Source organism: Chelonoidis abingdonii, chromosome 9 (genome assembly GCF_003597395.2).
Source record: "Chelonoidis abingdonii isolate Lonesome George chromosome 9, CheloAbing_2.0, whole genome shotgun sequence".
NCBI lineage: Eukaryota > Metazoa > Chordata > Testudines > Testudinidae > Chelonoidis > Chelonoidis abingdonii.
The window spans coordinates 6,962,229-6,990,056 of NC_133777.1; the positions used below are offsets into that span (position 1 = coordinate 6,962,229).

The window sequence follows — 27,828 nt, forward strand, 5'->3', positions numbered from 1 at the left end:
GAGCCAAGAGGAGGGGACTGGGGCTGATTAGGGACGAGATGTGGCCGGAGCGGGGAGCTGGAACTGGATGTGGGGAGGGGGGAGACTGGGAGGGGCAGGCTAGGAGAATGGAACTGGGACAAGAGCCAAGCGTGGGGAAGGGACAGGACTGGGCCAAGGACAGGGTAGAGGGGGCGAAGCAGAAGAGGACAAGCTTGGGGGAAACAGGCAGAGACGTCTGTGCCCATTAGCACACGCTCCTCCTGAGTCTCACCATTCTGCTGCTGTCAGTAAACATCTGTTAAACTCACTGGCAAAGGGTGTGTCTTATCCCCTTCTAGTGCAGGTTCACATAGAAGATGACAACCTACTACTGCTATAAGCTACTCTGCTAGCATAAGTTACAGAGGTCTGTGTGGTGGATCTAAACCCTGCTGATGACCCATGTGGGTGTCAATATGATGCCACATGATTAAATTTCTGGTTTTTTTCCCCCCAGTTTGATTTTTTTAAAACCTAGGAAATTATACACGCACACAAACATTAAATGAACATTACGAGGGTTGCAAAGTCAAAAACACAAAAGTTAGGAAATGCCAAAATTAAAGGTGCCTTCGCAACCTTAATCTGGCACCCTTGTAAGCATGAGGAGTCTATAATTACATGATCGCATATTATTTTTTCCACAGGACTTCTTCATTCAATGCCCAGGATGGATCTGCCCTGGGGATGAGTCAGAGTTGTGTAATGAAGGAGGCTGTTGTCTGTTGAATCCTGATTTATTTGCTGCAGAAGTGAAAAGGTCTGTAGTGACCGAGAAAGGGGACTGCAGGAAGAGAAAGGCGGAGCTCACTGTTAAGGCAGTTGAAAGCTGCCTTGGAGAACTGGATTCTATCCCTGTCTCTGCCACAGAATTTCTTTGTGATTCTGAGCAAGTCCCTTAAACCAAACTTTTCAGAGGTGGTCACTGATTGTGTGCACTTCATTTTCTGGGTGCCCAACTTGACACCTGGGGTCTGATTTGCAGAGGTGCTGAGCACTCACAACTGGAGCTGAGCTTTGAACACACAGAGCTAAGGACTCTGAAAAACCAGGGCTTAAGTGTCTCAGATTGGCCACCCAAAATTAGTGGAAATTGTTTACCTTAATCTCTCTGTGCCTCAATTCCCCAACTGTAAAATGGGTATAATACCATCCCCCGGTTACAGGGATATTGTGAAGATAAATCCACTAACATCTAAAACACAGTCAGATACTACTGCGATGAGCACCAAAGAAAAGTCCATGAGAATAGCATGCAGTATGTAAGGCCTGGGGCCAGATATTGAACAATAAGGAGAAAACCAAGTATTGATCGGCTGCTTATTAAGTGAGTACTGTCCATTCTGTGCACTGAATGAGGCAGAGGTCCTGTGGAAAAAAACAGTACATGATCACGTACTTAAAGACTGTATCGTAATGCATACACACAAAGAGGCTGGATTAAGGTTGCACAAGCAACTTTCATACTAGCAGTTCCTTATTTTCGAGTGCTAGACTTTGCAATCTCAGGAAGGGTTAACAACAATAAACAATCCCAGTCTTTTCAACCTCTCCTCATAGGAGAGTTTGTCAATGTCCCTAATCCTTCTCTGAACCCTTTCTAATTCTGCCATATCCTTATGAAGATGGGGTAACCAGTACTGCACCCAGATGAGGCCCTACCCACTTCTGCTTTGGTGCTCTCTTAAGACTCCCCTCAAAGGCCTCTTAATGGCCCAGCCAGCCCCTTGGTGGTCTTTCCACCATGTCTTTTATGCAAATCAGCCTCTAACAACAATTGTATTATGCAAATAAACCCCCTTGCACACAGGGGAGGGAAGCAGGGACGGTTTGTAGAGTGGCAGTTAAACTGCCATAATGGATTTTCTTGCTTACTATTAACCCACGGAAAATCACTGTGGGGAGGGGGGGGGCATTTGGAGGGATTTGAGCCCTGCGACTCATCTGAGCCCTGCTCAGCCGCCATATCATACCATTTATATACCATATATCATATCATTCCTTTAGTTTCTAAAACTGTCCTAGTGAGTTATGCCCATGTCTTTATTGCTGTTAGTTAATGTCTGTAAAGCCTTAGGTAAGTGCTCAGATACCATTGTAATATATGTGTGGGAGGGATGAATGGTTAGGCCAAGTCAGCAGCTCTCAGAAAATGGCCTACAGAACAGTTAGCCATGAACCTGTGGAGAGCTGATTTCACTGCCTAACCTTCCAGTTGGTTCTTTGGGCCTGCAGGCTCTTCCTTGTAAAGAAGAGCCTTGGTATCTATAGAAGCCACTGGAAACAAAGAGGAGCAGCCAGTCTTGTCACCTTCAGTAGGGGCAGGTCTATACTTAAAATACTGCAGCGCATTAGTGAAGACACTATCTACCCCAAGAGGGGCTCTCCTGTCGGTGCGGGTAATCCACCTCCCTGAGAGGCAGTAGCTACGTCAACGGGAGAATTCTCCCATCAACTTAGCACTGTCTACACCGGTGGGTTAGGTTGATTTAACTGTGCTCAGGGGGTGGATTTTTCACACCCCAGAGCAACATAGTTATACCGACCTGATTTCCCAGTGTGGACCTGGCCAAGAAGTCGCCTCTACAGAATACAAAGAGGAGAGAAAACAGGAACCACCTTAAGGGACCAGAGCCACCAGCTGAACAGTTAAAGATGACTAAATACTTTCCTGACATATATTATTTTTCCATGTAAGCAATAGCTGTTATTGCCCCTGGGGTTTTGCACAATCACTGGGAGAGGAGGTTGTTCAGATGATTGTAAATGAGGGAGGAGGTGAACATGTCAGTGTGAAAAGAAGGCAGGTGTCCAAAAAAAGTCTCTGCCTCCAGTAAAATGTGGTCCACTCTATGAAAACACTTGAGAACCCTGTTGTGGGTATTAGGAAACAGTCCCACACAGCCATGCTTTCCACTTCCCTTCCTCCAGATGGAGGACTGAATGGGAATCCCTTTAGGACCTATCCACACCACACGCCAGAGGAATGACAAGCGCACTCTCTTCCCAGCCCCTCCAGCTAAGCATGTTGCCTCCACAACTCTTCTAGCATCTGCTGCCTCAGGGGGCAAGAGAGCAAAACTAGGAACTGAACACAGGTTATGCTTCATGGCAACAAAGATGTAAAGACTGCCATTCAGCCTCTCTCTCTCTGAACGTTTCATGCAGAGCAGCTGGTCTTTGATGCAGTGAGAGCATCACACGGAAGACCGGGTGGTTAAATTCCCAAGTGCTTTTATTACTGACGCTCAGACAGGGGCATCAGACTCGACTCTGAATCATTTTTAATGTGATGATCGATGGCAGGACACAAACAACACAGGACTAACATGGATCCTATTGTGCTTTCTATACCAGTCCAATGATATTGCGGGTAAAACATTGGCCATTACAGACACCAGCTAATCTGCGAACATGCTGGATCCAGGCTAGATGTTCAAAACCGTCAGCTCTCAAAGCAGCCTGCTGCTGCTTGTGCTAAAAAAGAATCTATGTTAGATGTAGTGGCAGGTCTTAAAGCTTCTGTGGGCCATTAGACGGCAGTGCTAGTCATACAGCGAGCAGGCATCCATCAGAGAACAGTGCTGACGCGTATGCACCTAGCCGCTATATAGCCATTCGTTAGCATTACCTAAATATATAGCACCATGCAAAGAGCAGCCTCCCTTTAGCAACATACCTCCTCCCCACCACACTCTGCCCTTAGAAGAATGACTTCAGCTCTTTTGCAGTATAACAGTGCTCGCATTCATTCAAGGCGCACTGATGGCACACGACGTTGCTAGGCGTAACTATATGCCGTATCTGGGACGCATTCCTGTACTTTTGGGTGGCTCATCGTCATCGGGCCTCATGAATTTGTAAGGCAACCTCTGCCCATAGCTGCTTCTACAACCACAATAAAATTCCCCTGCTCTCCTAACAGATAGGTAAAGAACAGTGTACCGGGGTGGTTCACACTGAGATCTCTCTTAAATCGCTTTCAGACAACTTGTTTCGTGCCTTGGAATGAAAGGGGATGCATGCAAAATGCCTTGTGCACCAGTGATCACCAGCTGTGTAATGCCCTGGGGGATCCCTACCAGTCAGTGTGAATTAGAGCAGTCCCTAAGGCTGGTTGTGTGTACTCTAAAGACTGAATTTTAAACCACCTTTGCCCTGCCCTCTTGGGTCAGACCCAAGGATCTGGGCCAGAGAGATGAGGGGCACACATCTGGCACAACCCCCTAGTGCCACGGTTTACTTTACGCTCACACAGCACAGACAAGGACTTGGTTTTAAGACATCACCCGAAAGACCTGCACACATAATAAACTTCCTGGAACTCACTTGATCTGTTTCAAAAAATTGGAAGGGCTCAGTCAATCCTCCTGGGATTCCAACCTGTGATTCTAGGAAATCTAGGTGCCTTCAGTGGAGCTATTTCCAGTGAGCACCACTGTAATGAGAAAAGAACCGTGCCCTCTGAGATATTCAGTCATAAGCCTTTGACCACTAAGCCTTCCCTCCAGTTTTGTCCGTTCTTATATCTCCCTTCAGTCCCCCGAAGTCTGTCACTATTCCCCCCATTCCCACACCAGTCTTATCTCATTCCCTTTTCCACTATGATCGGGTCTTTGATTGCGTGATCACACAACTATAATGAGACAAATATTTATTTTGCAGCTATCGCTTAATCAGGCTGAAGGTATAGAAATATTTCATATACTAATCAGAGTATCTTCAGTAATCAGTATAGTAAATAACTCGGATAAATTAACACAGGAGAACTTGCCTATCAGGTTTTAGCCTTACACATATGAACATTAAAGACTAATTTCCCCCCAGATTTGGGCCTGATCCTAAAAGGTGCTGCGTCCCAGCTCCCATGGATCTTGGTGAGAGCTGCGAGTACTAAGCCCGGACAGGATCAGACATTGGTGAGGCATATTTATTCATGCAGACGTTATGCTTTGTTTTCTGTGTATTGCACCTTTGCATCTCCAAGGATTGTGCTGTTCGCATTCGTTTCACTGCAGACTGTCACTGAAGACACACTGGGGCAGGTCCTGTCCCCTGCTCTGGTCTCCACATGCCACTCTGGCCGTGACTAGGGACCATATCGGAAACTAGCCAGAGGAAAAGTCCTCCTGCACTCGCATAGTGCAGGGCAGCCATATGCAGCCCTGCGCTGCACTCCTCGTAAGCCCTGGTGGAGGGGCCACGCTGGAGATGGGAGGGGACAGGTCCATAGCACATGGCACTAAGGAGATTATGGGCTGTGACGCAGCCTACAGCCACTCAGGACGGCTTGACATAAGTTAGAGCAACTGGGAGTTCTTCATGGGAGCCGGGGAGTCTCTCCGCATTGAATCCTTCAGGTGAGACCTGAAACAGACAACCTGCCGGCTCCGCACGGACATTAATGATCCCAGATGACACTTTCTGTAAGTGTAGGGGCTGCCCAGGTCAAAAGGCACCCCACCCCCACCTCCAAAGTGTGCAGTTTGCTGTGAACAGGCTGAAGCCTTTTAAACCAGAAGTGGCTGCAGTCCTGAGGCTATTCCTATAATTACAGAGGGCTGTATTCTGCTGTTCTCACTCAGTCACAACTCCCACAGAGCACAAACCAGGCCAGGACTTCAGGATTTTGCCCCTAGTGTGTGAAATATTTTGGGATCCTTGTGAATAAACAGTACTAGATGAATGGGAGATATTAGGATAATGATGACTATAAATGTAATTAGTGCAGGAAGCTCCTGAGCGGATTTCAAACGATGTTGCAAATCCTTGTGTGAAAACAAGCCTCTGCATTGTGGTCTGGTCTTGTCGGTCAACAAGAGTCCCCACTGAGCTATCTGACTAAAATCTACCCAGGCATTCTTTAGTGTGCCTCCTTTATCCCGAATTTTCCCACACACTGTCACATTCCCACTGTCTGGAAAACCTAACCATAGAACTACAGATGTGCAACTGTCTGTCCAGAGTGTCATTCAAAAGAACCCTTCACTACAGCCCAGACACGCTATCCACAATCTTAACTAATACATCCTGGGGCCCTCAAGGAGTTGATAGATGTATACAGTTCCTCTTCTATACAGCTGCAGTCCTTTAGAGAGGGTATCTAGACTCAACAATAGACCTGCTGTTGCTTTCAAGAAAGAACCTCTTCAGCCAGACTGAGCTAAATTCTTCCCTCGGTTACACCCGGGTGATTCTACGAAAGTTCAGGAGGGTTGCCAGGGTAGAACCGAAAGCAGAATCTGGCCCTTTGGAGACAGTGTCTGTAGTTTCACCTTGTGCAACAGCCTCAGAGAAATCTGGGAAACTGGCTGGAATTGAACCACTTTGGGGACAAGGCAAGCAGAGAGGAGCAGGTAATAAGATTTCTAACTGGTGCTGGTAGAAAGAAGGAAGTAATATAACAGTTTAATTAATCTGTGCCTATTAGCGTTATTAAAGAAAACAGGGAGCGAATGGAGATTTACCTCCGAGAATATCATCAAATGGGAAAACATCGGCAGGGAATTATGTGTCTCAGTGCCCAGTTTAAATACCAGCATGGAAGTGTGGTGTTACTGACAGGTAGTGATCAAATGCCACAGTGCTTAGAAGTCATTAGCTGAGGAAACAGGGAGAAAGAGAATGGAGGAGGGGGGCAAGGGAGAAACAGAGAAGGAAGAAAAGGAATTAATTTAATAATTTAATTAAAAATGATCTTTAGAGTCTGCTTCTTGATTGGTGTGGTTTTGGGGCTTGGCGGAGCTGCGGAACGGTATGGAAGGAAAATCAAGGTTGCTGGGGCTTTTTGAAGCTGATTAAAGAAAACTAAGCAGTTTTCATGTGCAGGAAGATAAATCCCCATTTTCTCAGTCTCAAGACAATCCAGTTATTTACTGACAGTTTTACTGTGAAATAAAGGGTTTTAAGCTTCTTTCTACTTGATGTCTCCATAGCCTGAATATTATTAGATCCCACCCTGGTGCAGACTGAGTTTTGGTTAATAAATTGAACGTCATTAGACAGGAAAGCCTTCTACTGAATGCTGCCATTTTTTATTTTTTTTTTCCTGTTGTTGCAGGTCAGGCTGTAAGTAGGTGGCAAGAATCAAAAGAGAGGAAGTGTGCTTGGCAAACGGGGGAACTCAAAGAAAACATTTCAGTTGGGCTCAGGTTCAGCCCGTGGAGGTTTGTTTTGCCAATGTGATACTCAGCTGAATCACAATCTGGACAGACTGAGCGTCTCTCCCGTCCAGTAATGTCCCCCCAAAGCTGGGAGCTGGTGCCTACTCTCTCTAAAAGTCGAGCATTTGTACAGCTGGTGTAAAATTGTGGATCCCTCACTTAAAGCATCTTTCTATAAATGCTCCTGCTTTTCTCAGAACCCAAAATCAAAATAGAGCTTCACTATAATTGCCAATGCACTGCCGCCCTACGAACTCAACCTAAACCACACCCAGCAACAACTGACAGCAGCAGAAACGGTGGAACTATTACCTAGTTACGGCACTAAAGGTGTGACACAGCTGGGAAAAGAATGGTCTTTATTGCCTGGTGCTCGTCACATGACAAAGGACAGCGTTACCCACCGCACATCAATATCTATTGGCTCCAGAGGCAAAGGCACAGTTGGGACCAACCGCATCCTTTCTTACTGGCAGTCACTTAAACCAAGGCCCTGACCCTCGGTAGTGAGATACGTAACTATGATCTTCACTGATCGCATCTGCACCGCTTGGGCATCCACACAGCTACTGCTCATATAGTCTCTCCTCATGGCAGGGCCCAGCTTAGGGTACGAAATGGGATAGATTTTCTGGGAAAAAGTCTCCTCTTTAGCTGATCCAAAGTCTTCATCAGGAATGTTGAGGGATTGCACCCAGGACTTTATAGGGTGGGCCATTTAATATTAAGGATTTAAGAAACAAACTCAGCTTGAGTGTATGGACCCAATTCTTGGATCCACGACAGCCCTTTGGGGCTGCAGAACTAGTGAATCTGGCCAGCCCTGCCATGGCTTTTCTCCTTAAACTAAGGTTTCATCTCCCACAATGCAACACTCCCTATGCACGCAAGAAATGAATCAGCTGGTAGGCAGTACTGAAGGAGTCACTAGAACCCTCTTCCCCCTTGCCCCTCTGGAGACAAAACCCACTTCTTCCCATCAATCTCATCTCCAGAAGCTGAGGAGAGCACTGCTCTTTCCCTCGAGAATCCAGGCCCTCCATGTGGCTTTCCCTGTCACCTACTCACCTATTTTTATAATCTGGCCACTGTGCATTTGTATTATAGCAGACAATCACACAAGTGAACTACAGGAGGTGAAATGCATCAAACCACTCAAAGTTAATTCAGGCAAGGGAGTTGGCCAAGAGCAGTATCAGTTGTTTGGGAGCAAGTGCTCGGTCAGTTACTGGGGGCACTCGCCTACCTGCTGCAGGAAAAACAAATGGCAACTATACACACAGACCTCTAATTCTGGGCCAAACCCTGATGCAACAGTAACAAACGTGTAAAAGAAGCCAAATCCCACAAATTTAGGGATTAAGGAAAGATCTTTAGATCTTTGGGATCTGGGCTCAGCTGTCTGAGTGTGGCAGCAAGTCCAGAAGAAACGTAGAATCAAATCCTGCCCTGACCTATACCCATGATTGTGATTTTAACTTGTGTAAAAAGCATAAGAGCCTCAGGCAAGCCTTTTTAAAAATAAATACTTAAAGCTGGAGGATGGGGAGAGGGATATGAGAGGAAGATCAAGCAGTGACTGGGGAAAGAAGTGGAAAGGAGAGTCTGCTCAGTGAACAGGACTTGGGGAGGAAGTGAAAGGAGCCCATAAGTTAGCGGACTGGGAGGAAGTGACTGTCAGGCGTTGGGAACAGTCTGTTTTGGGACACTGGGGGAGAGATCAGGGAGGCCAACAGGAAGCAGAACTGGCTGGGAGGAAGTGTTCAGGGAGTAGGATTGAGAGGAAGGCTCCTTTGGGGGTGGGGAGGAAGAGTGCATGAGTAGTGGGGGACTGAAGCAGAGACTGTACTAGGAGCATTATTGTTTTTGGATGGCCCCTATCTGTTTTCTGCACAAAAAGTGCTAGATTCCCAAAAGTGCTTTTTCTCTGGTGAATAAAAACAAAAGGAATAATTGCACAAAGCAAGTAGTGTTAATTAGCAGCAGATGGCTTGCAGTGACTGGACCTTCATACCTGTGCACCCCTACTTAACAGCCTTGCACTTGGAGGTGCTCCCAGATTCTGCTGCTTTCGCCAGCTGAACAATTGCAGACCTGCGAGAAGCCCAGATACTGTAGCAGAGACAGCAGCTCCCGGAGCTGCTTTAGGGAAATCCAGTTTACAGCCAAGGCAAGGCATGCGGAGTCATTAATCTAGGTCTTCTGCCAACAGGGATGGCTTTGCATTAGCGCCGGGCCCTTTGTAGTTCAGACAATCAACCGTATTCAAACAGCGCGAGATAACACTGCAGAAAGCTGAGACCACTGCAGCTCATTCCTCCTGTAACTGGGGGGAGAGGATTTACAGGGGAAATAGCATTGCATTAATGGGACTGCTCAGTATTCTGCACAGACACTGGCGGATAATGTCTTTGCAAACTAACTGCAATAAATTAATTAAATTAATCTACTATGCTGTGCTTTTCCCCACCCAACAGGAAATTCAAGGATGATCGGGGCTTGCCTTATCCTCCATAGCCTATGAAAGAATCTGATCTTACTTTCTCCGAGTTTCTGAGGCCCTGAATTGCAAAGTACCACCTGCCTCACTAAACTAATCACCAGCCTGGTGGTTTAGATCACATCAGTTTTACATGTAATTAAGACTGTCCAGGAGGGCATGCAGCTGCTTACATGGTTGTTCCCACTATACAGCAACCGTGCCTCCTGCTCAGATAGGTGCAATTAAACAAGCCTGTTCACAGTCATTAAGCATTAATGCACCTCATTAGCATAAGAACTGGAAGAAGCTTTGATGCAGGGAATCCCGCAGGAGAAAGCGATAGAGACAGAAAGGCAAAGGGCTGGCCCAGTATTTCCTTGTAGCACCAATCAGCCATTCTGGGTCCATTTCTCCAAACCAATGAGCCATACCACGGCTCCCTCCCCAGAAATGCGACTGGGTTTTCTCCTCCCCTCCCCCTTTCTAAATTATGCTGGTGGGGAAAAAAAAAACCTGTTGGGATATTAACCGAGTGAATCCATTAATAAGCTGAACTCTCTGTTGGCTTTGACACTACACACTAAAGCTTTAAAGAGACAGTGCCCCAGACATTGGAGACGGGTCAGGGACAACAGCGCTAACAAAGAAGCACTGTTGCCATCAGGGAGTTCAATTCCTGGCAGGTCCAGTTCTCTTTGGAGTTATGTTTTGCATACATAAAGAGCAGCTCTATATTTTCAGTCTGAATGACTTATTTGATAATAAGGAAAATGAGAGGAAAGAAAGAACCAAAGCAAAGTTTTCATTGGAGAGAGCACAGTGTGCGCGTGCCCTCAGTAACAAGCTGCGGAATTTGGACGGCACAATGGCTGCTGTCTCTGCAACACAGGCAGCGTGCTCTGAAATTTACAGCAGTGACGGTATCACAGTGTGAGAGTAACATACACCTCTGAGAGTAAGGTACAGTTGGTGAGTGGGGACTTAGATTTACTTAGTTTACTTAAACTTCAAGTTCTCGTTATTATGTTTTTGTCCAGGGTCTAGCTAGCACAACAGGGCTTGGCTCTGCTCTCTAGGCACTACTGTGATACAACAATGAACAACAACAATCTGCCTGAGTAGATTGGAATCTTCTTAAGGCAGCAACCATGTCTTCCTTTGCGTTTGTACAACACCTGGCACCAATGGAACCGCTCTGGACATGGGCGCCGACTCCGTGGGTGCTCCAGGGCTGGAACATCCATGGAGAAAAAATGGTGGGTGCTGAGCACTCACTAGTAGCCAGCTCTTCCCCTCCCCCACCAGTGCCTCCCGCCCACTGGTGGCCCCGTCGATCAGCACCTCCCGCTCCCTCCCAGCGCTTCCTGCCCGCTGCAGATCAGCTGTTCCGTGGCATGCAGGAGGCGCTGGGCGGAGGGAGGGAGGGACGTGCTCAGGGGAGGAACAGGGTGGGAAGAGACAGGGCAGGATGGGGAATTGGGGGAAGAGGTGGAGTGGGGGCGGAGGCAGGGAGGCTAAGCACCCCTCGGCAGATTAGAAAGTTGTTGCTGCTGGCTCTGGACACCAGCACAATGCCAGTAAGTAACCCACCGACCACAGACACAGAGATTCCCAGTACAACCCCAGAGGCGCTTGAACCAGAATCCCAAACTCAGTCTGGGAAGGACTGATCTCTCTACGGTGGTCATAACTGGAAACCAAAACTGAACTCTGGCACAGGGCCTTGCAAAATCTAGACACACAATTCAAATGTCACACTTGGTGCCTTGATCCATCAAGGGATGAGTCCAATACACGGGCAGGGAGGTAAATTAGAGATCCAAATATCATGATTCCCCCTCCTCCCCGACTGAATCTTTATCATGGGCCAAACCAGGACCCCACTTTGAAGTCGGACTTGAAATCCAGGTCTGAAATGTCCAGCTGTGGCTCCTATATTATAAAACCTTTGCACAGCACTGAATCACAGAAATTGAAGCTGAAACCTGTGAAATCACCTATCCCATCTAGAGAACAGCGCAGGCTTGTTCCCTACAGAATATTCTCTGGCTCAGTTTTAAATGACCCAAGTGTCCACGCATTCACCTCCTTCCTGGGAAGAGTGGCACACAGCTTAACCAGATTTCACCAAGACAATATTTCCTAAGACTCACCCTGTACTTTTCTTTCCTAGTCCTTATTCCATTGCTGCTCGCCATGTCCCCTTGTACCAGTCTCTCCCTCCTTGGCATTTACATCCTCCAGCTCTAGACAGTTAATCGTATTTCCCTTAGTCATCTGGCCAAGCTATGCACATTGATAACAGCACTTTCCCTTCTCTAGCACCTCCTATCTCGGGATCTCCAAGCATTTTGCAAATGTTAACTGAATCAGTCTCGCAACCCCCTCGTGCAGTAGGTTAGTATTTCATCATCCCCATGTTACAGACAGGAGACGCTCAGGCATGGACTGGTTAGAGGCCGGATCCTGCTAAGTTCTGGGTCACCTCAACTCCCACTGGACACAATGTGAACAGAGGGCACTTTGCATTTTATAGATCTGCTCTTAAGTGACCTGAGATCACACTGGGAGTGAGTGGCAGAGCCAGATCTGCACCTGAACCACAAGCCCATCTCACCTCCTTAAGAACCTGACCAAAAGCCCACCAAAATCATTGGCAAGGCTCTCATTGACTCCAGTGGATCAGATCAGGCCCTGACTTGGGTTAATGCAGCTTTTTTGGCACTAATCCACCAGCAAGCTGGGCTTTTAACCAGCAGTGGGCTGGGAGAAGGACTGATGCTGAGGATGATCCTTGGTGAACCCAGCGTGGCATTGCTCCCCAATCCGTCCCCACCTGCCTTTTGTTATTGCAATTGGAAAATCACCCTCTCCGCCATTGTCTGGACCGAGGCTGTCTCGCATCTGAGCACTGCAGCACCCAGCCCGCTGTACTGCTGAGAACGGGATAGGAGACGCTTCAGGTTTTACTGAAGGCAACTTCAATGGCACATGGAGGAAAAAGCCTTAAAAATCCACACCCCTCCTCTTCCTCCCGCCCCCCAAAAAGCAGAGACGGTCTTTGTTATTAAACCAATGCCTCCTTTTTATAGCTCTGCCTAAAGTGAGGAAATTTCTCGCCAGTAGCAGCCGTCCCAGGGCTGTGACATTGCTGTAATGCTTGGCGCTCATCTCTCTCTCTCTGGCAGCAGCAGTGTCTTTTTGTCATTATTGGCTGTGATTTCAGGGGGTGCAAGCCAGCTCTGCGAGCCAGCGCTGACACAAGAGCTGCCTCCTCCTCTCCCCCCCCCTCGAGGGCAGGTCGTCCAGGAGAGGAGGGGGCGAACGAGGGAGTCCGTCTGCCGCTACCTCCCCTCTGTGAGCTCCACATGCCCAAGTCCACATGGATAGGTAGGAGTCCCAAAGGGGCAGCTGGGACGCTCATTAGGAAAGTAGTGACAGATGCATTCACTATTATAAAGGGGGATGGGGGTAGCTATCAGAACTAAAAAAAAAAAAAAAAAGCCTCACTGTTTTAACACTGTCAGATCCTTTTTGAAAGGGTGTTGTAAAGCAAGAGGGGTTGGGGAAATCTCTCTTCTGCCCACACTTCCTCCGTCTAACGTAACTTGCAGTCCAGACCAGTATTTAGCATGTACCCACCATTGACCATCCCACTGTGGAATACCACCAGCCCTTGCTGCTTGAGTTAGGATTTTTTAATGGGACTGTGTTAGGTCCCCCCCCCCCCGCATTGCCCCAGGTGCATCCAAGCCTCTCCCAAGCAAGGTCACTGGCACCTTGCTGGGAGCCCAAAGACCAGCCATAAAACCAGAGATACTGAGGTGCAGCTCAGAGAGACGACAGGTCCCAGCATGAGACACACTTTCTGGATCTCAGCAGAGGCTGCTGGGATTGCACAGGAGCATCGCGTGCTGAGACCTGTCGGCTCTACAGGCTCCAGCAATGTGTTATATAAGGGGATGGTCACAGGTCACATTGTATAACTTCAGAGTCTGTGCTTGGCCCGCCGCTGTGCTCTGGCCACCTTTGCATTGCCCAGAGCACGACTGAGAGAAGAGCCAAATCAGACCCACCTAATGCTGTTAACAGAATAGCTCTAGTGATAACCAGAGAACAACAGATGCTGCACCTGCAAGACAACTCCAACACAACACAAGAGTCGGAATTCACATCGCAATCGCAACAGCAAAGACCCTTCCACAAACAGCAGAAAGAAGCTGGGATCAAAACGCTGCTTCCCAAAACTCTCTCCCAGCACATCTATTGCCTTCACAGATTTTGTTTTTAATTATTATTATTCTACGACACAGAGTACTGCTAATACCTAATGCAAGAGGGGCTATTCACAGCTGCAATCATGTCTCCTGATCGTCTCTGCTCCTGCTTTTTAAAATAGGCTAAGATTTTCAAACCCAACTGTGGGGACTTTTCCCCTCCAACTCCCAACAGGAGCTGTGGGGTTAAATGCCCTAGTTGCCTTCAAATTGCAATCAGAGTCTATAAACCTAGGTATAAAAAGCAAAAATCTCCCCACTGGTGAAGTTCTAGCCGGCCCCCAGATGCCTTCCAACAACCCCAAATGAGCCAGGCCTATTGTGTGCATAAATCTCCACACAGGGCCCACACGCCTCCGCGCTATTGATAAAGTGAAACGAGTCTTAAATATTTAATGAGCGAATAAACCTGTTAAGAGGATATGATTAACTGCATGCCACAGCTCTGCATTTAAGCTTTCCCCGCCGTACCTTTACAGGGGTCTTATTTTTAAGGGAAATCATCAGCAGCAGCTGTTGGTAGCAAGAGGCCATGGAATGTGTGTGCTGTACCAACAAGAATGCTAACACAATGCTCCACTTTGGAGGCACAAATATGCCATGCCAGTGTATGTTATTAAGCGGGGGGAAGGGTGGGGCCTTACTGACTCACATGATACCAGAAGAGAAAAAAAATAAACCCTAGAACTGAAGAGATTCCACAAGAGGTGGCAGGAGCCAGCCTGCCGGTTAGAGAAAATGTCTGAACTCTGTGCACCATTTAGTTTTGATCTCTAAATGGGAGAAAGGAGGCTCTTGTGGTCAAAGCACCAGAGCAAGAATCAAGAGACCTTAGTTCCATTTCCAACTGTATCACAGATCTTCTGCGTGACCACAGGCCTGTCACTTGGGTCATAAACTGCCCTGACTCCAACTCTGAGAGACGGCTGGAGTCTTGTTTGCATAGGGTGTAAATCAGGGAAGTATTTGGTCTTTGATCTGGCTCTGCTTTACTTGCATCCTATTCTGCAATGAACGCCAAGGATCAGAATCTGCAGTATAAAATGGGATCACAACACGGACCAAACTCACAGGGGGCTTTGGCTCAACTAAACGGTGTTTGTAAAGCACAATAAGATCATGAGATGGAAGGCTCCAAAACGTCTGTTAGTCTATAAGGTGCCACAGGATTCTTTGCTGCTTTTACTATCAATGTCTTTTTACAACATTATTTTTATGCATTAAGATTATTTTGATTATTATTACTGGAACTAGGGGAATTCTGCAAAAAAGTCTCCATAAACCTTCACTCGAATTTCTACATAAATGAAATTTGGTTGCACTTGTGCCACTTTTGTGTTTACATTCTCTGAATATTGATGCCAATATGTTTATCAGCAGGAATATTCGCCAAAACAGTTATTTTTTTGAACAGGGATTGCAGGATATTTGGAGAAAGTGGATTTAGAATTCTTATCTGCAAGTATTCGCACTAGAAACCTGATTCTAAGAGTTACACTCATCCAATCAGGAAACAGAAACATAGCATGTGACCTAAGAAGCCAATTAAAACACCGCTAATTTCTGAAATTGCATATTCACAATGAACGCCTCTCAAAAAAGCGAACATCAAGAATTATTTGCAGAAATTATCTGGAGAATAATTGTGAATAACAAATACAATTGGGAGAACTCAGAAAGTCATTTTGAATAATGAATACAACTGGAGGAAAGCACAAATGACTTGTGAACAGAAAAGAAGTGAAATTCATTGAATAAATTGTTACAAATTATTCACGCAGCATTAATTATCATGTGATACCAGTGCCCAGATGCTAAGATAGATAGATCTATCCCACAACATTCTTGGTACTGTACAAAACACAGAAGAATACACACACTACAGCTTCAAGATGTATAGTATTTTTCATGCAAACTCTAATCCAAAACGCTTTCCAGAATTAACAGTAACAGCAAGATAAATTACGTACTGCGGGCAAGGGGGAAATTATTTGCAAACCAAAGGCAAGTTAATGAAGCAACGAGATACAGGAAGGCTGCTCCAGGTGACAGATGCTCTTGCACCAAAAGCAGTTTGGTTGCATTTAGGGACCAAATGTAGAGAAGCAGAATGATGCTGAGGTCCCTGAGACAGGCTGGGCTGAGAGGGTTTAAAAACAAAGATGACATTTTGGGACTAGGTCTTGAAATGAACAGGGGAGCCAATGCTGGCGTTTGAGATTGGGGTGATCTGACAGAGTCCTGGTTTTGCTTGAGAGAGCGGGCTACGCTGTTCTGCATGTGCTGGAGGCTAGACAGTTGGAATTCAGGGCAGCCTCAGAATACAGAGTTGGATGAGTAAGTGGAGAGAAAGGTAAAAAGCGGAAGGCTGGTGTGACAGATTTAGCCATTTCCTGCAGTATCCCGGACAATCCTTATTGAATTAAGTTAAACCTTATCAAATTATGTTTAAGCATTTTAGGAGTGTACTGTATTGAAAATGAAAATATTTATATACGATTGTGGGATTATCTAGAACATCTCTAGGGGGGAGACATAACTAATGTAAACCCCAGGAAGTGTTCTGAGTCTTTTAACCAATGGTGCCAGACACGAACGAACCCTTTGCTGAGTGGGGTTCCTAGGAAATACATGGGAGGAGGGGAATACAAATGCTCACTTCCAGACCAGACATCCCAAACCCATGGAAAAAAAGAGAGAAATTGGGCTTGGTTTTGGGTTAATTGGCTTGTGCGTTGCTTGTTCGTTAGTTTTTGGCTTGTGGCTTGTAATTTGTTGGTTGCTGTAGCTTGTTGCGTCTTTTTTTGACTGGCTCCCGGCAAGCAGTGGCAAGAGGGGGAGAGAGCCAGGGGTGCACAGTGCGCCCACCACAGTCCCAGACTGCATGCTGGGGGGGGGGGGGCGAACCTAGTCACAAATAGTGTTGGGGTTCTTAGGGACTGGCTTGTTTTGAACTGAGATTAGCTTGATTTTTGGCTTACTGTGAAAGTCGGGGTGCGTATTTACTGTGTGAAAATTGGCAACTGTGCTCCAGACCCAACCTTTTGAAGCTATGTCCGGAGGAGTTAACCCATCGTCTGTTCCCAGGGTCCCAAGATCAAAGGCCCAACATGTATAAAGCAGTGACTCTCAGATTCATGATGGGGGGGGGGGGTTGTTCTGAGCAAAAGGTGTTGTGAACTTGTAACCACAGAAAAACCTCTGGGTGGGGTTTGAAGCACTGATCACCTGCCAGAGACCACATCAGCGTTAGAATGATCTCTGGTAAACTTATTACCATGCATGCAGGTTCCTGTATTGGTTTTAATATGTTTTCTCTGTAATGCTTTCACCTGAAGAATACACGTGCTTGCTTAGAGAGCACTGAGTGGTAACTGCTAACTGTGGGCAATTACGCTGCTTATAGTCTCTGGGGAGACAGCGAAGCAGGCCTGTGTTGGCTGTCCGGCTCGCTGGGGACCTCAGTGTCAGCAGGGAGCTGTGCAGTCTGGAAAAACCTGTCAGGAGGGAGAGAGACACAGGTCTCTACACAAGAGAGGTGACAGCTTAGGAGCCGGGAGCCTAAAGTGGGTGTCATTGCTGGACCATGGAGAGGGAGTACCTGTGTGACTGCCCTGACCTGTGACAGATGGCCAAGTGGGTAAGGCTTCAGCCTGGGACTTGGGAAACCTGGGTACAATTCCCTGCTCTGCTACAGACTCCCTATGTGACCTTGGGCAAGTCACTTAGGCCTAGAGCTTCAGAGGTATTTTGGCACCTAACTCCGATTGATTTCAATAGGAGTAAGGCCCCTACATATCTCTGAGGAGCTGGGCCTTAGTCCTTCAGTTCTCCCATCTGCGTAAAGGGGATAATAGCACTGACCTACTTCACAGGGCATGTGAAGATATACACATTAAAGACTGCGAGGCACTCAGATACTTTGATGCTGAGGGGCATGGTAATCAGATGAGATTTTGTCAGATCCCAGCACAGCTCTGTACTTCCCGCTGTACCAGGCTGAGTCAAATCCCCGGCCTCATCATATAAGTGGTTAGAGCAACCTTCCAACCTGTTTTAATGTGTCTGTAGTTGGGAAGGGCTGAGCAGCCAGAGGCAGGCAGCTTAGCCTGACCTGTCCTTTTCGCTAGGAGTCAAACACTAGGGGCTTAGTTTGATTTTATTATACAGTGGTTTTTGTACTGCCTTCACCCGGCTCGGCTGCTGAATCCCCAAGGGGGCTGGTCTTGTGCTGATGGGGAGGTAGGCCTGAAATAGGGAACAGAGTGGTAGAGGGGGCAGTGTAAAGGCAGATGGAACTGTGAGAAGGCAGGCATTTCATGGAGGCAGCTGAGGAAGGAAGGTGGGACTGGAGCCTGCCATTTGGGGACCAGCTGAGAGGAGAGGCACAGGGCATGAAGGGGCCCTGAGCATGAGAATGAGCTGGGACGAGCTGTTAGGGTACACGGCTGCAGAGGACATGGTGTGAATACAGAACTGCTGCTAGGTCAGGGAAGGTTGAGGGTGTGTAGAGAAAAGGGGAAAAGGAGAAGAGGACATGTTGGGAGGAAGAGGGCTGCACTCAGGAGCTGGGGGCACTGTCACGACAGCCATGCCAAAGCTAGTCGGTTGGAACAGCTGACTGGCACCAGTGCATCGCTAGACTGATTTGAGAAACAACATCTGTCAGTCACCAGTCAAGTGGATCAGTTAATTTGCACTGCCGCCTCCCATCTCTCCTTCTCTCGGTTGCTTTCATTACTGCTAGAACCACTATAATGTGCCTTTCATTCCTTTGTGTTTCCCTATCTTTTTCACCCCTTCTTCTGCGGTGCTCTGCTGGAAAAAATACCAATGAGGGGTCCCGGCTTTTGACCAAAGGGCTAGTACATCCTCACTCAGAGCAGGGGATTGGAGAACAGTGGCCTAAGCTGACAGGGCTTGTCCATCCTGAAAAGGATTAAATGTCTTTTAAAGGTCTCCGTGGACCTCCCCAGCAGGTGGCAATGAACGCCACTGAGCCTCACAAAGGCTGACAGGTCCACGTGGCTTGGTTAACGCCATCGATAATAGCACTGGTGGCGTGTTTCCCTGGCAGGCAGAGTGAACCAAGAGCAGCTAAGATGGCAAGAAGTGACCAAAGCGTAGCCTGACAAGGCCCAGGCCTGTTCTTACATTTAACATGGAGGTCTGGCCCTTGCAGACTACATGACCCAGCATGGATCCAAGTGAAAGTCCCCTGGCTGAAGATGGAGCACTGAATGTTTGGAGCCCCATTCTCTGTGTAGGAACCCCACTGCTGTGTCAAAGATGGGAATTCTGCTATTGGCGCCCTATTTTTGCAAAGCTCTTTGCTAGTGGTTCACTTTCCCTCTGCTGGGCAAAGCCTGTTGGTACAGGGCAGATCACGGGTAACACTATCTGAGGATACGGACTTCGACAGGTATTACTGCTGTAATCAAGTGTGAGAACATGGGAGTGCTGGGCTGATAGGAGACTGGTTTTATTTCCAAGTGACATGAATGTCTTACCCCAGCCAACACAACAGGAGTTGACTACCACTGCACCTTCCCTTTCTTGTGAAAAATCAAGTGCAACAAATAAAGTCAACCAAAACCACCCACCACAAACCAACGCTGCCAGTTACCAAGGAACACAAATAGAGACGGCCAGGGTGGAGGCCATCAAGAACTATTGCACCATCTCTGAATCTCAGGGGTTTTCTGATCACACAGACACTTCTTGACAGTCAAACAATTCCTTTGACTGTGATCTGGCTGGCTGCGGCGGCAGGTCTGCCACTTAGGGCCTACCTTCGCTGTTCTTGTCATTGTCGGTAAACTAGAGGGGCAAGTGTTACTTTGGTGAGTGCATGGCCACCTGCAACACTATTCTGAACATCCTAAAGAGAAAGCCCAGCTTTTTTTGGTTTGCTTCAACTGTCTCTTGTTCCTCCAGCAGCACTGAACCTCAGGGTGCGTTATCATGTATGACACTAATGTGGACAGTACAGTCATTAGCTTGGCCGCTTGCCAGCCACTCTCTTCCACTTGCAAAAGGGGTTTCTCCTCCTCTAATTTCCTGGTGTATAGCTCTTTTGCAGCTACTTCAGGGTACACGCTTGTTGGTTCTAGAAGCTTGCTACAGCAGATGCAGGCATTATGGTGTTTGTCCTTCAACTCATAAGTCTCTGAACTGGTGATCCCAATAAAGCATTGCGAGATGTGCTTTCATTGGAACTGGTCCAAGTATCTTCTGTTTGTACCAACTTTTGATGAGTGTGCACAGAAAGGGTTCGGCATAATGTGCTTGGCCTGATGCGTCAAAAAGAACAGTTGAAATTCGCCATTCATGAATCAAGGGCCACGCATCTGGAACCCCATGGTGAGCAAACTACATTTTTATAATGTGGTGTGGCTTTGTTACTTGATGTGTAGTGCAACAGACCAAATTTTTAAAAAGTTGAGTAGCCCACTAATAAGAGGTAATCCTTCCTACTTAGTTCCCACTGACCCCAACCTTGGACTGAAGACAACTAGGAATCTCACTGTGGCTTCAATGGCTCTTTTTGCATGCTCTTTTCTGTGTTTATTGCCATTTCATATTTGGACACATTATCTGGTCACAGTAGGTCATCTCAGACTCTGTTCTTACATTTCTCCATACCAAGTAGGCACTGGGGATGACTCTTAGTATTTTCAGATTCACTTTTCACCTCTTTCGGCAGAGCCAAAACCGTGTCCCCTGGAAAGTGACACTGCACCTGATCAAGGCTCACAGAAAATGCCACATGGTGAAGGGGGAAAAAAAAAAAAATCAGCATCTTTTCCTTTTCTTTTCAAAGAATAAAATCAATGGAAAAGCTTCCAAAGATGGAAGATCATGCTGGGGAGACAGAGAGCATCCCAAACTCAATGGGCTCTCCTGATGTCTCCTGCAGTAGGAATGCCCAAATGGATTAACCTCAGCAACAGCTTGGTGGCTATGGTGTTTGCATAATAAAACAAACAATTTTATACTTCAATTAGTGCCTTTAATCCAAGGTGCTCAGAGCCTTACAGTGGTGGGTAGCTATCATCATCCTTGGTTTGCTGATGGGGAAGCTGAGGCCTGGCACTGTTAACTGAGTGGTCCCAAGTCACAGTGTGAGTCAGCAGGAAAACCAGGGAGCAGAACCCTGGCGTCCTGATGTTGTAACCATCAGACTAGGCTGCCCATGCTTTGAGATCTCAATAGATGATTGGCTGAATTTCCCCTCGCTTCCACTTTGGGAATCCAGCTCAGCTCCTCACAAAGCCCCATCTTCGGTCGGTCTCTCTCTCTAGACTGAGTCCTTGCTTTGCTACCAGACGGGCCCGCTTACTCTGTGCCATTGCATAGTGCCCCTCTCCTGCCCCAGCGCTAGTCAGCTGGGGAGGGCAGATGGTCACCAGGACTGCCAGATTTCCCTCCGCATCCCACAGAACCCTTTTCCGTTGTGACACAAGCGGCTTGCGTCAGCTTCGCCATGGCTGGAAACAGCAGGGTTGACAATGACATTTGCTGCCGAGCGCCTGACATTGAACTCAGCCAGTTAGAACATCGGGTGTCTCGCTGGCAGGAGCAACCGCTCGGCTTCAACACCGCCAGCCAGCGTGGGGACAAGGGAGGGAGGGGAATGAAAAAGCAGAAGCGGCAGCCAGACAGCTGCCTCCTCCTCCTCCTTTTGTGCAGAAATGTGTTTTTGTTTGTCAGTCAAACAGATTGTTTCCCCCTTCTTCACAGGCCAATTGTTTCTGCTGCCACAAGATAAGGGATTGAAAAGGGCTATATTTTGATGGTTCTGAATCTGGGACCTCAGAATTGGAGGGTAGACATTGAGGGGGAGGAGATTCATGTTCAAATTGTCCCTTTTTTCCCTTTCTCCCTCCATCTCCTGCCTGGAAGCTGCTTCTGCCTCCCAGCTCTCCTGCTATTTAATCTCCGAGTCTCTGGTGCACTCAGGAGGTTTATGCAATTTCGTCCTTTTTGCACCAGCTGCTGAGAAGAGTCCTTCTGTCACCCCGCTGGTCTCTCGCCATGGCTTCTCCCTCCATTCTCCCACTGAAAAATACCAGCAGAGCAGAGCTGGACCCACTGCAGACGTACATCAAAGGGCGAGGCCTTGGTGAGGTTTTCCCCCCATGGTGAAGATTCTGTGCAGGAAGCTCCTAGGAGGGTCAATGCCCTCAATGGGCTTGGACAGTAAATGGAGAAGTGGAAATAAACTAGTTGGTAGCAACAAGACTTCATCCCAAGAAGATCAGGACTAGCAAAAGGCCAGCCTAGGACAGGCCACCAAAACAGCGTTGACATCCAAGTTCAGCTGGAGGAAGCGTCTTCTGCTATAACCCATCTTGGCTGCTTCCCCAGAAAATTAATACTGGTGATATTTAGGCCGATTACACCAAGTTTCTGGGACTGTGGAGTGATGAGAGGCTAGGGCTGAGACCCCCCAAACTCTGTATTATTAGGATAAGTAAATTATTTATGTTCTGGGAGCACCCAAAAGACCCAATTGGGATCAGGGCTTGTGGTGCTGGACTCCGAACAGACACAGATAAAGAGAGTCCCTTCCCTAGAGGCCTTCCATCTAAGATATCGGGTCACACTGGAACTTGTGGGGATCAGTCATTGATGCGAAGGCCCAGAGCGAGAGTCCCTTTGCTCCTGTATACTGGTCACATCTTGTTTAATTATCCAGTGCTCAGGAGCAGAGGGAGGGGCTTTGCCTCCCATCTCTGGGGATCACAGCATGGAAGGGGCCAGCGTGGTTCATATCCAGCTCATAAGCCTCTCAGAGCTCAGGCTTGAGGAGTGAGATTCACTCAATTAATTTTGCTTTGGCAAAAAGTCCATTTTTATTGCTATTTCATGCCTTCAGTATAGATTTTCTCTGCTTGTCTCAAAGGGATAATAAAACCCGACTCATTCTTTTTATAAGAAGTCTCACACTCCCTCTCACATCGGGCTGTTGTGTTCCCCACCTATACATGTAAATTTAAAGGCAAAGAGGTGTCACTTAAAGACAAAAAAAAATGACTCAGAAAGCCAATCTGTGAGCAAAACCCAGCATACCCTGGCTCTCAAACTAGGGCACCCAAACTTGGTGACATCAAGGGCTGCCCTGTCAACATCTAACTGGCCTAGAATGGAGCAGCCTGGAGCTGCCTGTCCTATTTATTAGGGTGGAGTGGCCTGGGAGACAAGTCCTAGCAGGCCATGCTCCATCTTGCTTCAAAATCATTAAGATCAAGACAGCCGAGGGCCTGCTGGGAGCTATGGGCCGCACTCCCACATTACAGGTGACAGCCGCTTGGCCTGCATTCGGCTCCTTGTTCACACTTGGGCTGTCTTTGCTGTAAAAATTTTCACCTGGATGTGCTAGACCTGATTCCCTTCTACCTTACGCCTCGGGCCCTATTGACCATTGCTATCCAGTGCTGACACAAAGGGGTCACAGGGCAGGTGCCAGGGTGTCCCCGGGGGAAGATCCCTGGTGCACGTTTCCCCTATGCCAGGAACAGAGCTGGCTCCAGGAACAAGGAATGTTGCGGCATGGGCTGAAGGAGAGGGGACAGGAGCTCCCCGCCCCCAGCTATTCTACCCCCCTGCAAACCTTATTGGGGCCACTGCAGAATGGTTGCAATTTAAGGGCATCCCTCAAAGTTGCCCTAGCCTGCATTACTGGTCACAATGAATAAGGGAGGTGCAAATTGTCTCTCCTCTGCTGCTGCCAGCGCATGGATGATTCCTGGTGTTGTCACTTACATGAAAAGAAAGTGGGTATAGGACTACACCATTCTGACATGGCAGCGTTTTCACACTCAGGGTAAATGACAACCCAAGGTGCAGGGCAGTGGGGAGTCGGGTGGCAGCAGCTGATAGGAATAAGGAGACGACTTCAGCTGAAACAAAGTCTGTGTTTCCCAGCTGTAGCTGTATGTTTGATTCAACAACCTGCATCTATGGGCCTAACCCTGCAGCAGAGCCTACCTGAAAACACTGGTCCTGATTCTCCTGTCACTTACGCTGGCGTAACCAGGAGTAAACACCAATGGAGTTAATGAGGCAACATCTGTACAAAACCAGGCAAGGCCCTGACTTCACGGTGGCATTTTGCAGCAATGTAACTATATCAGCATAGCTGCATCAATGCAAACCATTAGCACAGATATGCTACATTGGTTTGAAACAGGGCTTCTCTCTGTACAGACCAGGGTAAAGTGAAAGGCAAATCAACTGGCCCAGCTGGTGAGGATCTGACTGTTTACGGTAGATTATAAATGTGTAAGTTTGAGAGGAATAATTTTTTTGTCTTTTTTTCCACCTAACCTGTTCCCGCACCTCTTTTCCCAACCCAGCCGGTCAGCTGTCCTGTCGGGTCACTTTTCCACTTTGTTCTGTGAATGCAAAGCCTCCGTTGCCAGGCATGCAGCACCCGCAGCAAGAGGAAACCCACAGATGGGTCTGCTCCTGCAGGTGTGGCTGCAACTGACAAAAGTTTTAAAGGTGGCCTGCGTTGGAATGGGGGAAAACGATAAGAGGAAACCCGTGAGAATAAAACCTTGGTTAACTGAAACTCTCGGGGTCCGGAGGTCGGTTACTGGCATGTCGCCTAGGGCTCAGTTTCACGGTGCTTTCAGGAGTTCACGTTTGTGAAGCTGCAGCCTGGTTCTACCAGTTTAACGAACCCTCTAGTATCCCAAAGGTTCGAGTGTTTCCACTGACCAGTGAATGAGCAGGATTCACAGCTCACCTTGTCTTTAACAGCCAAGCACTAGGTGGTTACAAAGATGTAATTTAACTAGGGATGGTCCTGAATGTAAAGCCTAGATCTAAGCAGGCCTGTATTTCGGAGAAGTTTGGGTGTGGTAACTTCATAGGTGAGCCCTATATGGAGTGGAACCAAAACCCAGATCTGAATATCCCCAGATAAGAACCTAACATTTGCAGCTCAGAAGGAGGTTTAATGCAGGAGAAACGACTGGCTTTGCAGGGCTCTCAATGAAGTAACAGGTGAGGTCCCATCTACAAGGATAAGCCTCTAGGCTGCCTTCTTCCAGCCTGTGGCTCCCCCTACTTGGGTTCTGGCACCAGTTTGTGGGGGAAATCAAAATGGACCCAGTTACTCAATCTACAGAGTAGTAGTAGAGTGACTCAGAGACGATGGGTGGCAGGGACTTCTGGGAGAGGCAAACCATTTACCTGAGTGCAATATGTGTGTGAGACAGATGGGCCCCTTAAAATACATGTTTAGCAGCAGTTGCCCTGCCTAGAAGAACCCAGAAACTCTTTTCTGAGAGCTGTGGATTCTGAAGAGGAACACTGTGTGGATTTCCAACTACACTGGGAGATATATCTTATGGGTGAGACATTGGACACAGGTCCCCAGCATGAGTGGTCTTTTCATGAGACCAGGATGGTATCCGTAGTTGTCTTGTAACTAAATTTTCAGTTTAGATCTATTCTACTTCTCTAAATTTCCCCATGTAGCTTTGAGCGGGTGTAGTATTCTTCCTCATTTCCTGTTCTGAACAACTCATGTCCCACCCCAGAGGAAGCTGCATTTGGTTGCTGAAGTATCAGAGGGATAGTCGTGTTAGTCTGGATCTGTAAAAGCAGCAAAGAATCCTGTGGCACCTTACAGATTAACAGACGTTTTGGAGCATGAGCTTTCGTGGGTGAATACCCACTTCGTCGGAAGTGGGTTGCTGAAGTGACCCCAGTGCAACCTGCAAAGCACTTTGCAGGCCTCCTGGACAAAAGGCAGTAAAGAAACATTAAGTCGTGGTCATTATATCATGCGGCTGCTATTTTTAAAGCCCTGTCTTAATGTAGTTGGGGACCTGGGTCATCCCTACATCAGTGGGAGATTCCGTGGGGTAGGAGAGAGACCTACCATAAAACAGGTCCTTTTCTCCATTTTTACTGGCTGCTTAGTAGTCTTTTCTAACCCATCCCCCAAAATAGCTCAAGCTGCATTTTCATCAGCCAGTGGGTGCAGTGGCTGAGCGATTAAGTCATGACTACAATCCTGAAGGTTTGCACTTGAGTCTCGCTCGATCTCACACTGAAAGGTCATCTCCAGTTCACCCAGCTGCAAAACGGGTACCCAAACCATCAAGTTAGGGCAGTCAAAGGCAGTGGGATGTGATGCGGGCCACGTTGCTTCCTCCTGTCCGTTGGCTGGGACAAGGGACATGCTTCAACCACATCAGCCCAATGAGCCAATGGTTCAGGGGAACTTTGGTATAAACGAGGGAAGTCCAGCCGGTAGGACTGGGAAATCGAAACTTCTGGGTTTTAGACCTGTCTCTGCAACTGACCAATGGGGAGACCCTGGGCATAACCGCTCCTGTCCCTCTGCTCTCCAGTCATTAAAATGGGGAAAGCAACCTTTTTATCCCCATTTGCAAAGTGTTTTTAGGAACAATAAATGAGAATGAAAATCCTTCCTGTTATGGTGCCCCAGGCACAGATCATTACGTGACCCAAGAGCCAAAGAGCCAAATACAACTCACAGACCATCCCCTCCATCACAACAGCAAGGCCGATGTCTCAGGTTCTAGCACTATATTGGTTCTGTTCAGATGTTATGGCGGGTGGGGGGCAGAGCTGTATCCCTCGGGTGGGTAGGATCCTGCTCCTCACAATGTGCTGTCAGGAAGGCACTTTTACAGGTAGCACCGAAGACACGCAGCAGGAGGCAGCTGCTGGGCGCTGAAGTGTCTTTACAGCTGGCTGTAGGCAGAAGCAATTGGATCTGCCTTGTGAGAGTCCCTGCACCTTTGGGGGCCCCAAATGTGATCAAACACCATGGCCATAGGAGCCCAGCCCATCCTATCCCAGGCCTCTGGGCCACTCCCCTAGCTGGAGTCCCCATCTCTGATTCAGGCTGAGTACATGGCTCCATTCTGAGCAGTCACAAGAGGCCAGCTGGAGGGGCAGGTTGCTTGGCAGCAGCTGCAAAGGGAGCAGGTAGGGCCCACTGGCCGCTGCAGGCTTTTGCAAAGAAGGGATTGATCGTGTGTCAGGGGCCGCTTGGTTTTCCTGTCCAGGCAGCAGGGAGCACACAAACACACTGCTCTGACGTCAATTAAAGGCTCCGACAGGTCCGCGACGTCAGCCAAGATGTATTGCAAACAGATGGAAAGCTCTTGAAAAGTCTATTCCTCGCGGAAGGGAAATAATATACAGTGTCTCCTTCAGGCTGACGCTCAGGCCGCCTGGTGCAGGGGGCTGTTTACTCGCCATGGAGAGCCCTCAGGGCTCCCACTGCCTTTTCTGTCTGAGGATTTCTATGCTGTAGAAAGCGCTGCACAAAATCAGGTCTGCGGCTGAAAAAAATCTGCTCCAGCAGAAGAGGTAGACTGGGGCTGCCAGGGCTCCCAGGCCGGGGGTCCTCAAACTTTACTGTGAAATGCAAAGTTCTGTCTCGGTGCTAGAGGATTTAGTTCAGGGTCTCCCTGCGCTTGGGAACTGCAGCAGGAGCGGAGGGAAAGAGCTGATCAGCTGCAGGGCTTGTCTTGTTCCTCTCCCCGGGAGCCAGGCACGGGCAGATGCCGGGCCAGGCTCGTGGGGGTGGGTGCAAGGGAGAGAAGCGCAGCTCCGGGGCTCCGTGGGAAGCTGGCAGCAGGGCCCGGGCGGGGAGACGCCCCCGCAGTTTGGGAATCACTGGGGGCCCGGAGCACAAACCCCGCGCGCCCAGGGGCTGGGCTGCGGGCGGCTGCGACGTGGAGTCAATTGCAGCCGGGGGCTCTCGCCTCCCCGGGGGGCCCCGGATCGGTCTCCGGAGCCGGGCGGCGGAGACGCGCAGGGGCGCCGCCGGAGCCAGAGTAGCTGTCCCCGGCCCGACCCCCCCGCAGGCGGCTTGTCCGCCAGCCCG

At 48.2% G+C, this 27,828-nt stretch overlaps 1 protein-coding gene and 1 long non-coding RNA gene across 6 annotated transcripts in view; one reads left to right on the forward strand and one right to left on the reverse strand.

Annotated features, from left to right (window-relative positions):
- RAI1 (retinoic acid induced 1) overlaps positions 1–27,828 on the reverse strand; it is a 132,253-nt gene that overhangs the window by 103,949 nt on the left and 476 nt on the right. Inside the window, exons 1-2 of one of the 5 annotated variants that reach the window (XM_075069160.1) lie at positions 11,820–12,035; positions 9,199–9,510 (exon numbers count right to left, since the gene is read on the reverse strand). The exons of 2 other annotated variants lie outside the window; for them this stretch is intronic. The gene's annotated coding sequence lies outside the window, so the exon portion shown is untranslated. Of the gene's footprint in view, positions 1–9,198; positions 9,511–11,819; positions 12,036–23,711; positions 23,822–27,828 lie in introns of those variants that run through there. 2 more of the 5 variants (XM_075069161.1, XM_075069159.1) reach the window with 2 other exon arrangements.
- The window catches only part of LOC142047300 (uncharacterized), a 14,070-nt gene continuing 13,272 nt past the window's right edge, over positions 27,031–27,828 (forward strand). Inside the window, exon 1 of the long non-coding RNA XR_012656482.1 lies at positions 27,031–27,308. This is a non-coding gene — a long non-coding RNA (uncharacterized LOC142047300). The remainder of the gene's footprint in view (positions 27,309–27,828) is intronic.